General features: G+C 37.0%; 1 pseudogene; it reads right to left on the reverse strand.

Annotated features, from left to right (window-relative positions):
* Positions 9,732-10,808, reverse strand: LOC107646754 (annotated as a pseudogene).

A 13,621-nucleotide genomic window follows, 5' to 3' on the forward strand; every position in this document is an offset into this window, starting at 1 on the left:
TTATCTCAATTTTTCCGACAAAAATTTTTAAATTACAGACGGATTTTCCGTCTGTAACCATTTTTTTTGGAAAAAAAATTAATATTTTCGACAGAATTATCGACGGATTTTTTTTTCCGTCTGTAATTTATGCTAATTCATTTTTTTTGTTTTCCGACAAAAAAATCCCTCTGAAATTCCTTCTGTATTTCCGTGGGATAAAATTCGTCAAAAATATCCGTCTGTAATAACTAATTTTCTAGTAATGATTGTCAAGGTTGGGCCATTTGCCTTTCCTACTGACTTTGTAGTGTTGGAAATGGAGGAGCACAAGAGTACAACTCTCATTCTAGGAAGACCTTTCCTAGCAACTGGACGAACCCTCATTGACGTCCAAAAAGGGGAGATAACCCTGAGAGTCAATGAGGATGAGTTTAAGTTGAATGCTATCAAAGCTATGCAGCATCCAGACACACCAAAAGACTGCATGAGTGCTGATATTATTGACTCCTTGGTGGAAGAGGTCAATATGACTGAGAGTCTTGAATCAGAGCTAGATGACATTTTTAAAGATGTTCATCCTGATTTAGAGGAATAAGAGAAAACAGAAGAACCTCTGAAAACTCCTCAGGAAGAGGAGAAGCCTCCTAAATCCGAGCTCAAGCCACTACCACCATCTCTGAAATATGCATTTCTGGGAGAAGATGACACTTTTCTAGTAATCATAAGCTCTACCTTAGAGCCACAAGAAGAGAAAGCACTAATTCAGGTGCTAAGAACACACAAGACAGCTCTTGGGTGGTCCATAAGTGATCTTAAGGGCATTAGCCAGCCAGATGCATGCACAAGATCCTATTGGAGGATGATGCCAAGCCAATGGTTCAACCACAGAAGCGGCTGAATCCAGCCATGAAGGAGGTGGTGCAGAAAGAGGTCACTAAGTTACTAGAGGCTGGGATTATTTATCCTATTTCTGATAGCCCCTGGGTAAGCCCTGTCCATGTTGTCCCAAGAAGGGAGGCATGACAGTGGTTCATAATGAAAAAAATGAACTGGTTCCTACAAGAACAGTTACAGGGTGGCGTATGTGTATTGACTACAGAAGACTCAATACAGCCACCAGAAAGGATTATTTTCCTTTACCATTCATAGACTAGATGCTAGAGAGACTAGCAGGTCATGAATACTACTACTTTTTGGATGGCTATTCAGGTTACAACCAAATTGCAGTAGATCCTCAGGACCAAGAGAAAACAGCATTCACATATCCTTCTGGAGTATTTGCCTACAGAAGGATGCCATTTGGTCTGTGCAATGCACCTGCAACCTTCCAGGGGTGCATGCTCTCTATCTTCTCTGATATGGTAGAGAAATTTCTGGAAGTCTTCATGGATGACTTCTCAGATTTGGAGACTCATTCAGCTCCTGTCTTGACCATCTAACACTTGTTCTGAAAAGGTGCCAAGAGACTAACCTAGTTTTATACTGGGAAAAATGTCACTTTATGGTGACTGAAGGAATTGTCCTTGGGCACAAAATTTCAAATAAGGGAATAGAGGTGGATCAAGCTAAGGTAGAGGTAATTGAAAAATTACCACCACCTGCCAATGTTAAAGCAATTAGAAGCTTTCTGGGGCATGCAGGATTCTATAGGAGGTTTATAAAGGATTTTTCAAAAATTGCAAAATCTCTGAGCAATCTGCTAGCTGCTGACACGCCATTTGTATTTGATACAGAGTGTCTGCAGGCGTTTGAAACTCTGAAAGCCAAGCTGGTCACAGCACCAGTCATTTCTGCACCAGACTGGACATTACCATTCAAATTAATGTGTGATGCCAGTGACCACGCCATTGGTACAGTATTGGGACAGAGGCATAACAAGCTTCTGCACGTTATTTACTATGCTAGTCGTGTTTTGAATGACGCACAAAAGAATTACACAACCACAGAAAAGGAGTTGCTTCCAGTGGTTTATGCCATTGACAAGTTCATATATTATTTAGTAGGATCAAAAGTGATTGTGTACACTGACCATGCTGCTCTAAAATATCTCCTCACAAAGCAGGATTCAAAACCCAGACTCATAAGATGGGTGTTGCTTCTGCAAGAGTTTGATATAGAAATAAGAGACAGAAAAGGGACAGAGAACTAAGTAGCTGATCACCTGTCTCGGATAGAACCAGTAGCAAGGGCATCCCTCCCTCCTACTGAGATCTCTGAAACCTTTCCGGATGAGCAACTCGTTGACATTTAGGAATTACCATGCTTTGCAGACATTGCAAACTATAAAGCTGTGAGATTCATACCCAAAGAGTACAGCAAGCAACAAATGAAAAAAATTAATTTTTGATGCAAAGTACTACTTGTGGGATGAACTATATCTCTTTAAGAGGTGTGCAGACGGAGTTATCCGCAGATGTGTGCCTAGAGAAGAGGCACAGAATATCCTATGGCATTGCCATGGATGACAATATGGAGGATACTTTGGAGGTGAGCGAATAGCCACAAAGGTTTTCCAATGTGGTTTCTACTGGCCTACTCTCTATAGAGACTCCCGAGAGTTTGTACGTAACTATGACAGTTGCCAGAGAGCTGGTAATTTGCCTCACGGTCATGCCATGCCTCAGCAAGGGATCCTAGAGATTGAGTTGTTTGATGTATGGGGTATTGACTTCATGGGGCCTTTCCCACCATCATATTCAAACACTTATATTATAGTGGCAGTAGACTATGTATCCAAATGGGTAGAAGCGATTGTAACAGCCACTAATGATACTAAGACAGTGATGAAGTTCCTCTAGAAGCATATTTTCAGAAGGTTCGGTGTCCCTAGGATACTGATCAGTGATGGAGACACTCTTTTCTGCAATAAACAGCTTGATTCTGCTCTGGTCAGATATGGAATTAACCATAAAGTGGCAACTCCATATCATCCACAGGCAAATGGGCTGGCTGAAGTCTCGAATAGAGAACTAAAATGAATCCTGGAATGAACTGTAAGTACCCATAGAAGGAATTGGGCAAGAAGTCTGGATGATGCTCTGTGGGCATACAGAACAACATTCAAGACTCCTATAGGGACCTCTCTATACCAGCTTGTGTATGGCAAAGCCTGTCATCTGCCAGTGGAGCTAGAACACAAAGCCTACTAGGAAACCAGGTCCCTAAACCTTGATGCTAAGGTAGCTGGAGAGAAAAGATTACTCCAGTTGAATGAGTTGGAAGAGTTCAGACTCAATGCTTTCAAAAATGCTAAAATTTATAAAGAGAAAGCAAAAAGATGGCATGACAAAAGGCTGTCTTCTAGAGTCTTTGAGGCAGGACAGAAGGTCCTGCTGTTCAACTCTAGGCTCAGAGAGTCAAACATTATCTTGAAGGCAATGTTGAGCAAGAGTGCTCAAAATTGAGACTAAATTAAAAATCTCAGTAAAGATCTAGCTAAAGACATTAAAGAAGTGCTTATTGGGTGGCAACCCAATCTCATTTATCTATGTTAATTACTTTTTCATTTCATTTTCCATTGTTAGTTCATGTTTTCTTTAGGTTGATGATCATGTGAAGTCATAAAAACAGCTGCAGAATTAAAGCAAAAAAAAATAGCATAAAAAACAGCACACCCTGGAGGACAGGCTTACTAGCGTTTAAACGCCAGTAAGGATAGTAGAATGGGCGTTTAACGCCCATGCAGGCAGCATTCTGGGCGTTCAGAAAAACGCCCAGTAAAGAAGGATTCCTGGCATTTAACGCCAGTCAGGGTATCTGGCTGGGCGTTAAACGCCCAAATAGGCAGACAAGTGGGCGTTAAACGCCAGAATAAATAGCATTCTGGGCGTTTAATGCCAGGATGACACAAGGGAGATAATTTTGTTTCTAATTTGATTTTTTTCAATTTTTTATGTTTTAATTCATAATTTTTTGCGTCAAACATATTTTAAACTTTCATATTTCAATTTCTATTTTCAAAAATTAATAATATTTCCAATTCTTTTTTAATTCTCTTTTTAATTCTTTTCAATTCCTTCCAAAACATTTTCAAAACTTACATATCTTTTCAAATTCTTTTCAAATCTTCTTAATTTTTCTTGTATACAGTAATAAGTTTTCAAAATTAATTGTATCATTCTTCTTCTACTCCCCTCTAACTTATTTTGCTCGAGGACGAGCGAAGCTTTTAAGTTTGGTGTGGAAAAGCTCAGTTTTTTGGTTTCCATAACCACTAATGGCACCTAAGGCCAGAGAAACCTCTAGGAAGAGGAAAGGGAAAGCAGTTGCTTCCAACTCCGAGTCATGAGAGATGGAGAGATTCATCTCAAAAGCCCATCACTAGAAAGAGGATGGAGCAAACAAGAGAGCCCACTCAAGGACCTCAACAAGAGCACTCCATTATCCTCCATAAAATCAAAGAGGACCAAAAGGCCATGAAAGAGGAGCAACAAAGGCAAGGAAGAGATATTGAGGAGCTAAAGCACTCCATGGGATCTTCAAGAAGAAGAACTAGCCGCCATCACTAAGGTGGACCCGTTCTTTAATTTCCTTGTTCTTATTTTTCTGTTTTTCGAATTCTATGCTTTATGTTTTGTCTATGTTTGTGTCTTTATTACATGATTATTAGTGTCTAATTTCTATGTCTTAAAGCTATGAATGTCCTATGAATCCTTCACCTTTCTTAAATAAAAAATGTTTTTATTTGTAAAAGAACAAGAAGTACATGAATTTCAAATTTTATCTTGAAATTAGTTTAATTATTTTGATGTGGTGGCAATTCCTTTTGTTTTCTGAATGAATGCTTGAACAGTGCATATTTTTGAATTTGTTGTTTATGAATATTAAAATTGTTGGCTATTGAAAGAATAATGAAAAAAGATAAATGTTATTGATAATCTGAAAAATCATAAAATTGATTCTTGAAGGAAGAAAATGCAGTGAAAAACACAAAGCTTGCAAAAAAGAAGGGCGAAAATAATAAAAAAAAAGAAAAAGAAAAAGCAAGCAGAAAAAGCCAATAACCCTTTAAACCAAAAGGCAAGGGTAAAGAGGATCCAAGGCTTTGAGCATTAATGGATAGGAGGGCCCAAAGGAATAAAATCCTGGCCTAAGCGACTAAATCAAGCTGTCCCTAACCATGTGCTTGTGGCGTGAAGGTGTCAAGTGAAAAGCTTGAGACTGAGCGGTTAAAGTCGTGGTCCAAAGCAAAAAAAGTGTGCTTAAGAGCGCTGGGCACCTCTAACTGGGGACTCTAGCAAAGCTGAGTCACAATCTGAAAAGGTTCACCCAATTATGTGTCTGTGGCATTTATGTATCCGGTGGTAATACTGGAAAACAAAATGCTTAGGCTCACGGCCAAGACTCATAAAGTAGCTGTGTTCAAGAATCAACATACTGAACTAAGAAAATCAATAACACTATCTGAATTCTGAGTTCCTATGGATGCCAATAATTCTGAACTTCAAAGGATAAAGTGAGATGCCAAAACTGTTCAGAAGCAAAAAGCTACTAGTCCCGCTCATCTAATTGAAACTAATCTTCATTGATATTTTGAAATTTATTGTATTTTCTCTTCTTTTTATCATAGTTTGTTTTTAGTTGCTTGGGGACAAGCAACAATTTAAGTTTGGTGTTGTGATGAGCGGATAATTTATACCCTTTTTGGCATTGTTTTTACATAGTTTTTAGTATGTTTTGATTACTTTTCATTATATTTTTATTAGTTTTTATTTAAAAATCACATTTCTGAACTTTACTATAAGTTTTTGTCTTTTTCTATAATTTCAGCTATTTTTTTTTGCTGAAATTGAGGGACCTGAGCAAAAATCTGATTCAGAGGCTGAAAAAAAAGTGCAGATGCTGTTGGATTCTGACCCTCCTGAACTCGAAGTGGATTTTCTGGATCTACTAAAGTCCAATTGGAACTCTCTCAATTGTGTTGGAAACTAGACATTCTGGGCTTTCCAGCAATATATAATAGTCCATACTTTGCCCGAGATTTGATGGCCCAAACTGGCGTCCAAATCCAGCCTAAAAATTTCTGGCGTAAAACGCCCAAACTGGCACCAGAATTGGAGTTAAACGCCCAAACTGGCACCAAAGTTGGCGTTTAACTCCAGAAACAGCCTATGCATGAAAAAGCTTCAATGCTCAGCCCAAGTACACACCAAGTGGGCCCCAGAAGTAGATTTCTGCACTATCTGCACTCAGTTATTCATTTTTTGTAACCCTAAGTTACTAGTTTAGTATAAAAACTACTTTTAGAGATTCATTTTGTACCTTTTGACATTTTTACACTTCATATTGTAATCTTGATGGCATGAGTCTCTAAACCTCATAGGTGGGGGTGAGGAGCTCTGCTGTGTTTCAATGGATTAATGCAATTACTACTGTTTTCTATTCAATCACGCTTGATTCTATTCTAAGATACTCACTCGTACTTCAACATGGAGAACATGATGATCCGTGACACTATCATTATCCTCAACCCCATGAATGCGTGCCTGACAACCACTCTGTTCTATCTGAGCTCAACATAGTCATTGGGCGACAGCTTGAGTGCGTATCTCTTGGGTTTCTGATCCACGGACCGAGTCCGGAGGTTAGAACCTTCGTGGTATAGGCTAGAACCAAATGGGCAGCATTCCTGAGATCTGAAAAGTCTAAACCTTATTTGTGGTATTCCGAGTAGGATCTGGGAAGGGATGACTGTGATGAGCTTCAAACCTGCGAATGTTGGGCGCAGTGACAGTGTGAAAAAGGACAAGGGTCCTATTCCGACGCTAGTGGGAACCGACAGATGATTAGCCGTGCGGTAGCTGTACATGGTATTTTTCATCCGAGACGAGCAATCCGTCAGTTAATTAGCCGTGCAGAGATCGTACCTGGTATTTTTCATCCAAGAGGATCATACAACTTGCCATTGAAGCAAGCCATGCGTGTTTGGAGAAGAAGACAGTAGGAAAGCAGAGATTCAGATGACAGAGCATCTCCGGAACCTCAGCCTGTTTCTCATTATTGAATCACAAGTACTATTTATTTCATGTTATTTATTTTTCATAAATACAATCACTCTTATTATTAATCTCCTGACTAAGATTTACAAAATAACCATAGCTTGCTTCAAGCCGACAATCTCCGTGGAATCGACCCTTACTCACGTAAGGTATTATTTGGACGACCCAGTGCACTTGCTGGTTAGTTGTGTGGAGTTGTGAAAAGTGTAATCACAATTTCGTGCACCACTTATGCATGGGAGCGCACATGAGAAATTATTAAGAAGATGTAGTTTCACTCTCCTAGCAGAATAGGATTATAGACTCAGCCACCATCTGCATGTTTGGCAGCGTTTTGTGCTCTGTCAAGCAAAGCAGTGACAACTGACATAAACCTTCAAGGAAGCAGATTTTACTCCCACACTACAAGAAAAATACCCATTCAGGTACACTTAAAAAGTGTAGCCAAAAGTGAAAAAAAATGATGCCTTAGGCTACGGCTACGCTTTTTGGGCTACGGCTACGCTTTTTGGGGTGATTCCTATTCGGCCATTGCCTATTCTCAAAGGCTACGCTTTTCTATACCAAGGGCTACGCTTTTGGCATTTGGGAATAGGCTACGCTTTTCAAGTGATGCTGTCTAGGACCAAAGGCTACGCTTTTCAGCTTTCATTTTTCCAGAATAGGCTACGCTTTTCAACGCTACTACATCACTTGTAAAGCGTAGGCACATTGTATACCATAGCTACTTTTTATAAGCGTAGCCTTAGGTCCCTCTTTTTTTTTTGTATACTATAGCTACTATATATAAGTGTAGCCTTAGGTCCCTCATTGTTTTGTTTTATTTTCTATATATATATATTCTAATAATTTTTTTTCTAAAACCTAATATTTAGTAATATGATTATATATATAATCCTATTTTTTTTAATTAAATTAGTCAAAAATTATAAAATAAAAATAAATACATAATAATACCATACAATATTCTTTAAATAATACATTAATGAACTAAAAATATTGGGATGATCATAAATGAGTATTCATATATCTCACACTAAATTAAACATACCCATATCAAAATATACATTAGATCACTTAGAATTTACTACTAATAAACTATAAAAAACCAAAATATTGTATCCTACATAAGTATCTTCTAATAAAAGTTATTAATCTTCTGATAGAAGAGAAAAAAACAAATTGATGTCAAATAGAGCACCTAACATTTGCGACTGAATTGAACATATATTGAAGCAAATTCTTGATGAAGACTGGGCGAGCAGAGAGTAGAGCAGCATTGGCAGTGTTTCCAGTTCCAAATGGAGACTCGATCTGAATCATCGGCGGTTACCATTCATGGAATGCATCAGATGCAACTGGATCTTAATGCTCAATCTGCAGCAAATCAACAATTCATCATCATAATAAATAAATTCAAACAAATTCACTACCAAATTGAGAATCAAATAAACATGCTAATTGTGTACATTCCAAAAATAATGTAGAAGCCATGTCACACCCCTAATTATTGCCTGCATTTATATTACATTACATATATTACTTTTGCAACTCAATCAAACTTAGTTCATTAATAGAGAATTATGTTCGATCGGAATCTTAAATTGGAATGAACAAAATAAAAATGGACATATTAAAGCTGCATCTTCTGGCAATTATTAGAACCAATTGACCAACTCTAACTATGCCAACAATGGCCTCAACCATTAAAATTTGAAGGACTTTAGGCAGTGAATAGCTTTGGTTATAGCTCTCTTCACAGACACAAGAATACTAGTAGCTATGACAATGCAACTAAAAGAAAGAGTCATGCTAATCTCAGCTTTCACAGACATAAGAATACCACATAGAACTGCAACCAGGCACCCAAACTCCAACAACCTCATTGTGCCAACTCCAATACTTCACATCCTTGAGATCTGTTTCATAATCCAAATGATGACACAGTTGAGTTAGACTGAAAAAAAAAGAAAGAAGGTTAGTTCCAATGTGACACTGATCCGAGTAAATCAGCTGAACGTACATTGGCAGTTGGTGTTTAAAATAATATAACTTCCGAGAACATAGAAAAGGATCAACAACTCATTCATATATGGTGTTTTGTAAAATGTAAATTGTAGCATCATATTAAAAGTCATTAGCAAATCTTCTATTTTGCTTTTTAATTGATATCAAAATTTAGGAAACAGAATGACATATAATAAGCATAAGAAGAAAAAATACACTGGGAAAGACCTGCTTATCATGCACATATTTTTACTATTGATTTTAAATTTCAAACAAAATTAGCAAGCTCATATGACCATTGCTACACTTATAAGCAATACTTATCTTCAAGAAATGGGAAAGAGCTGCAATAGGGGACTGAACCGGCTACTTAGAATTTATAAACATGCAAGGGTACAACTCTTGAATCAAATTCCTTCCTGTCGAGTTCTACAATGATCAGAATTTGAAACTAATCGACACTAACTTTTGAAACTAAAATAACTGTTATAACAGATGCTAGTCTAATAGATATAGTGCAGCAAATTGTCAAAATTTGAAACAAATAAACTAACTTATGATTTCTAACTAAAATTCCATTTGATACAAAAAAGTAATTTTGATAGTCGATTTTATATAAGTATCCTTTATTCTTCTAGTGTCACATGCACAAACTAGGGAAAAAGAAAAGAAGAGAAGGGGGGTTGCCTAAAGCCTAATTTGACCAAGAAATTTTATACCAGAATAATAGGTACACCCATGTTACAGTGCAAATTTAAAAAAAGATGAATCAAGTAGTAGTATGCAACATATTATGTCCTTTTATGATGTGCATGCGATGTTTGATCCAAGAGAAAAGGAAAAAAGGAATTTATCAAAGTACTGTGACATGATAGAACATAAAAGAAGTTGAAAGAATTTCCCAAAAAGATGAATCAAAAGAAGTGACTTAAAAATATTTTTACCTTGGATTTGGATTGCCCATAATACTTTCTGGCCATACTTCCTCCATCTGTAGCCATCATCAAGGATATCTATGTCACTTGTTGTCTGAACCACAACCCTTGCTTCTCTCACTGTTCTACTTCCACCTCCTGATATTCTCTCATTTTCCCCTTCAATTTTCCTGCATAATTTATAACAACATTAGACCATGAAATGAACTTTGGGTTATTAACCACATAAAGTAGATAATAATATATAATTAAGATCAGGCTAAAACCAAAAACAGCAACAAAAAATCAGAAGTATTTCTAACAGAGTTGAAATTCTTTGGATAATAATGATAATAATAAAAAGGATGGAACTAAAAATTTACCATCTTTTGGCATCAGGTTCATCATCATCATAATCATCTCCACCTAATTTACACCTCTGAGAGCTTTGTTCAAAATCATCATCCCCAACTGAAATTGAGGAGTTCTCAGGGGTGGCAATAGAATCCATTTGTCCACTACCATGTGTATAAGATTGATGATCAGTCACCTCAGAGTTGTTCATTTGATTGGAGGGAGCAATTGCAAAAGCAGCAGAATTAGAAGAAGATAAAGAGTTTCTCCTAGTATTCTGAGGCTTAGGGTGATTATGAGTACCCTTATAAACAATCTCTGTGATTTGTCCATCCAAGGATCTCTCAACTTTCTTCTTTGTTGGGCAATTCGGGAATGTGCATTTATAGTAACTTCTTGGATTCTCACTACCTTTCACTTGTTTCTGACCATATTTTCTCCAATTGTAACCATCATCTGATCTTCTGCTTAGAGTCTGAGATTGTGGCTGGTAATTGTTGTTGCTGCTGTAATCTGATTGGAACCCATTGTTGTTTTGGTTGGAACAAGTGTTTCAATATTACACACATAACACATTAAATCATTCACCTATTCAAGAAATCAACTTTAGTCTCAGAAAAGAATTACCATAAGAATCAGCAACTGAGGGAAAAATTGTAGTTTTAGTCAAAAGGGGTATAAGTAACTATAATGTCCCCATTTTTATAGATGAATACCTAGATTTCTACAATGGAGATGTCAAATAATCAGGTTTCTACAACTGAGGCATCCTAAACCCAATTCATACCTGAAGTAGAAGATCTTGTGCTTGAAAAAGATGAAAAAGTTGCAGAAGACAAATTAAACTCTCTTTGGGGTTATTGCTGAGAAGCACCTAAGATAATATTTATTCTGATGAGGACACCATAAAACTAGAAAGGAATCAGAAATTTCCTTAACAAAGTCCACAAACTCTTTGTATCACTTCTGTACAAAACAAGAATTGTTATTATTAATATTATTAATTTCTTATACTATGTTCTGTATTAATTATTAATTTAAAAGGCTTTTAAATATATCAGTATATCAATATTTTAATAAATTTTAATTATTAATTTTAATTATATATATTATAGCTTAAATAACATAGTCTTTTTATATTTATTGGTATTTACAAGGTTATTGCCTTTGTTGAAGGCTCACCTGATATGGCTACATAAACAGGATTGTATATGATTTGTTTTCATGTTAATCAGATTTCTTTCTTTCAATTCAATTTACAATTCAGCTTACCTTTCTTCTTCCTCTTCTACTTCTTCTCTACTCCTTGTCTTCTTTTCATTCTTTACATTCTTCACACCATTTCTATTTCTGGCTAACCAAGAAACCGTTTAAACTGCAAGAACTCTGTTAGAAACAGGAAGCTGAAAATAGGAAGCTGAAAACAGAGAAACAGAAGCCAACTTATTCATTGAAAAATCACAGAAACAAAAGCTTATTAACGCTGCATTTGGATTCAGTTTCAGAAACAAAAATACAGAGAAAATAGACAAGCTAAATCACAGTTCACAAACCCTAAAATACCACACATATTCATCAACAACAGCATGCATGTTATCAAATTACAGTTCACAAACCCATATTTCAGAGATTAAAAGCCCCAAATTAAAACCCCTAAAATAGGAACCCTAAGCCACTGATCAATTTCAGAAGCAAATAGAAATCAATACATATCTATTCAATGATGTGAGCACAGCGAAGACGATGATGAGAAGCACGGAGATGACGATGGTGAGAGCGGCGCAGCGACGATGGTGAAGGCCGCACAACGACGATGGTGAGGCGGCACAGCGACGATTAGTGCAAGCGATGGCGAAGAGGAGTGACGACGGTCAACATGGAGAGTTGTGCAGGTGAGTCGTGAGTGGGAGGCGACGACTCTCAATAGCGAGAGTGAGAGGGTTTCCGCTTGTAATGAGAGGGTCAATGGCGAGAGTGAGAGGGTCAATGGCGAGACCGAGAGTGAGAAGGTCAATGGTGAGAGTGAAGAGAGTGAGTGGGGGGCGACGATGGTGAGCTATCGAGGGTGACTGAGCTATCGAGGGTTTACAAGGATGAAGGTGACTGAGCTATCGAAGGTGACTGAGACTCAAGAAGTTTGCTAAGTTTTACTAAGTGTTAAGGTGATCAGTTTGCTTTTAAGAAAAACAAGGAAAAAAATTACTAAGTGTTAAGTTTTTGGCTCTAGAGACATTAGGCATCACTTTTAAAACGCACCCAAAACTTAATAAATAGGTTATCCTTTAAAAGCGTCTCCTTTGATACGAAAAGTGAACCTATAGATATCAACCTACGGCTACGCTTTATAAGTGATATCTTTAATATCTAAGGCTACGCTTTTTAAATGATGCCGTATTTGTGTATCCTTTTCTCTTATAAAAAGGCAACACGGAGAAAAGCGTAGCCTATTCTATGAATAGGCTACGCTTTTCAAATGTAGTCTAAAAAAAGTGTGGCTGAATGGGTGTTTTTCTTGTAGTGCCAATTTCTTTTCTTGTATATAATAAACCTTCCTGTGACATATTTTGATGATGGCAAGTAGCCACAGGAGACAGATACTCATGCAATTTGAAGTAGAGAGACATGGAGACTAGTGTAGGTTTAGTCACAAAATCTCATCGATGTTATGACTATTTACCAGACACTTCTAAAGCCTAAATTGTTATGAGAGCAGGACTTGAATGTCTTAACATGTTTTGAAATAGCATAGCAGCATATATAGCTGAATGAATAGGTAAATTTTGATAGTATAAATTATGATGGCAACTGATAGTATAAAGCAAAAAAGAGGGTTCTATAAGCAATTTACCAAGCGTAACCTTGCTTCTGGAAAGGTGGTGCCTCCTACAATGTGAAGGGAGGTACCTCGAGTCAATTTTCTGACAGCTGTATTTCTCGCCTGTAATTGTCTATAGACATTAGTGTCCCAACGTCTCATCAATTCACCAAGAACTTCTGGTGGAATCCAATATGGACGGGCACCTTTTTTGCAAATGGCAGCCCTAAACCTCCAAACTTGATAGATATCATCCTCTTCCGTGTCAAGAATGTCAAAGAATTTCTATTTTAATAAAAAGAAATTTTATTAAAATGTTGTTTAATAGATTGCATAATATAAATGACATTATTTTTGGGGGGGAAAAACATGGAAGTGGAACCCAACACCCAGGTGGCTTAAACTGAATCCCCATGCAGTCCACCTCTCTTTTCTTTGACCAATTATATCAACTATGTTAGCTAATTTTTAGGTGCAATGATTTGGTTAAGAATGATGGTGAGGACTAAACAAAAAATTATATATAGATCTCTCATACATTTGAACTAAAG

The sequence above is a fragment of the Arachis ipaensis genome, chromosome B06, assembly GCF_000816755.2.
Source record: "Arachis ipaensis cultivar K30076 chromosome B06, Araip1.1, whole genome shotgun sequence".
NCBI lineage: Eukaryota > Viridiplantae > Streptophyta > Magnoliopsida > Fabales > Fabaceae > Arachis > Arachis ipaensis.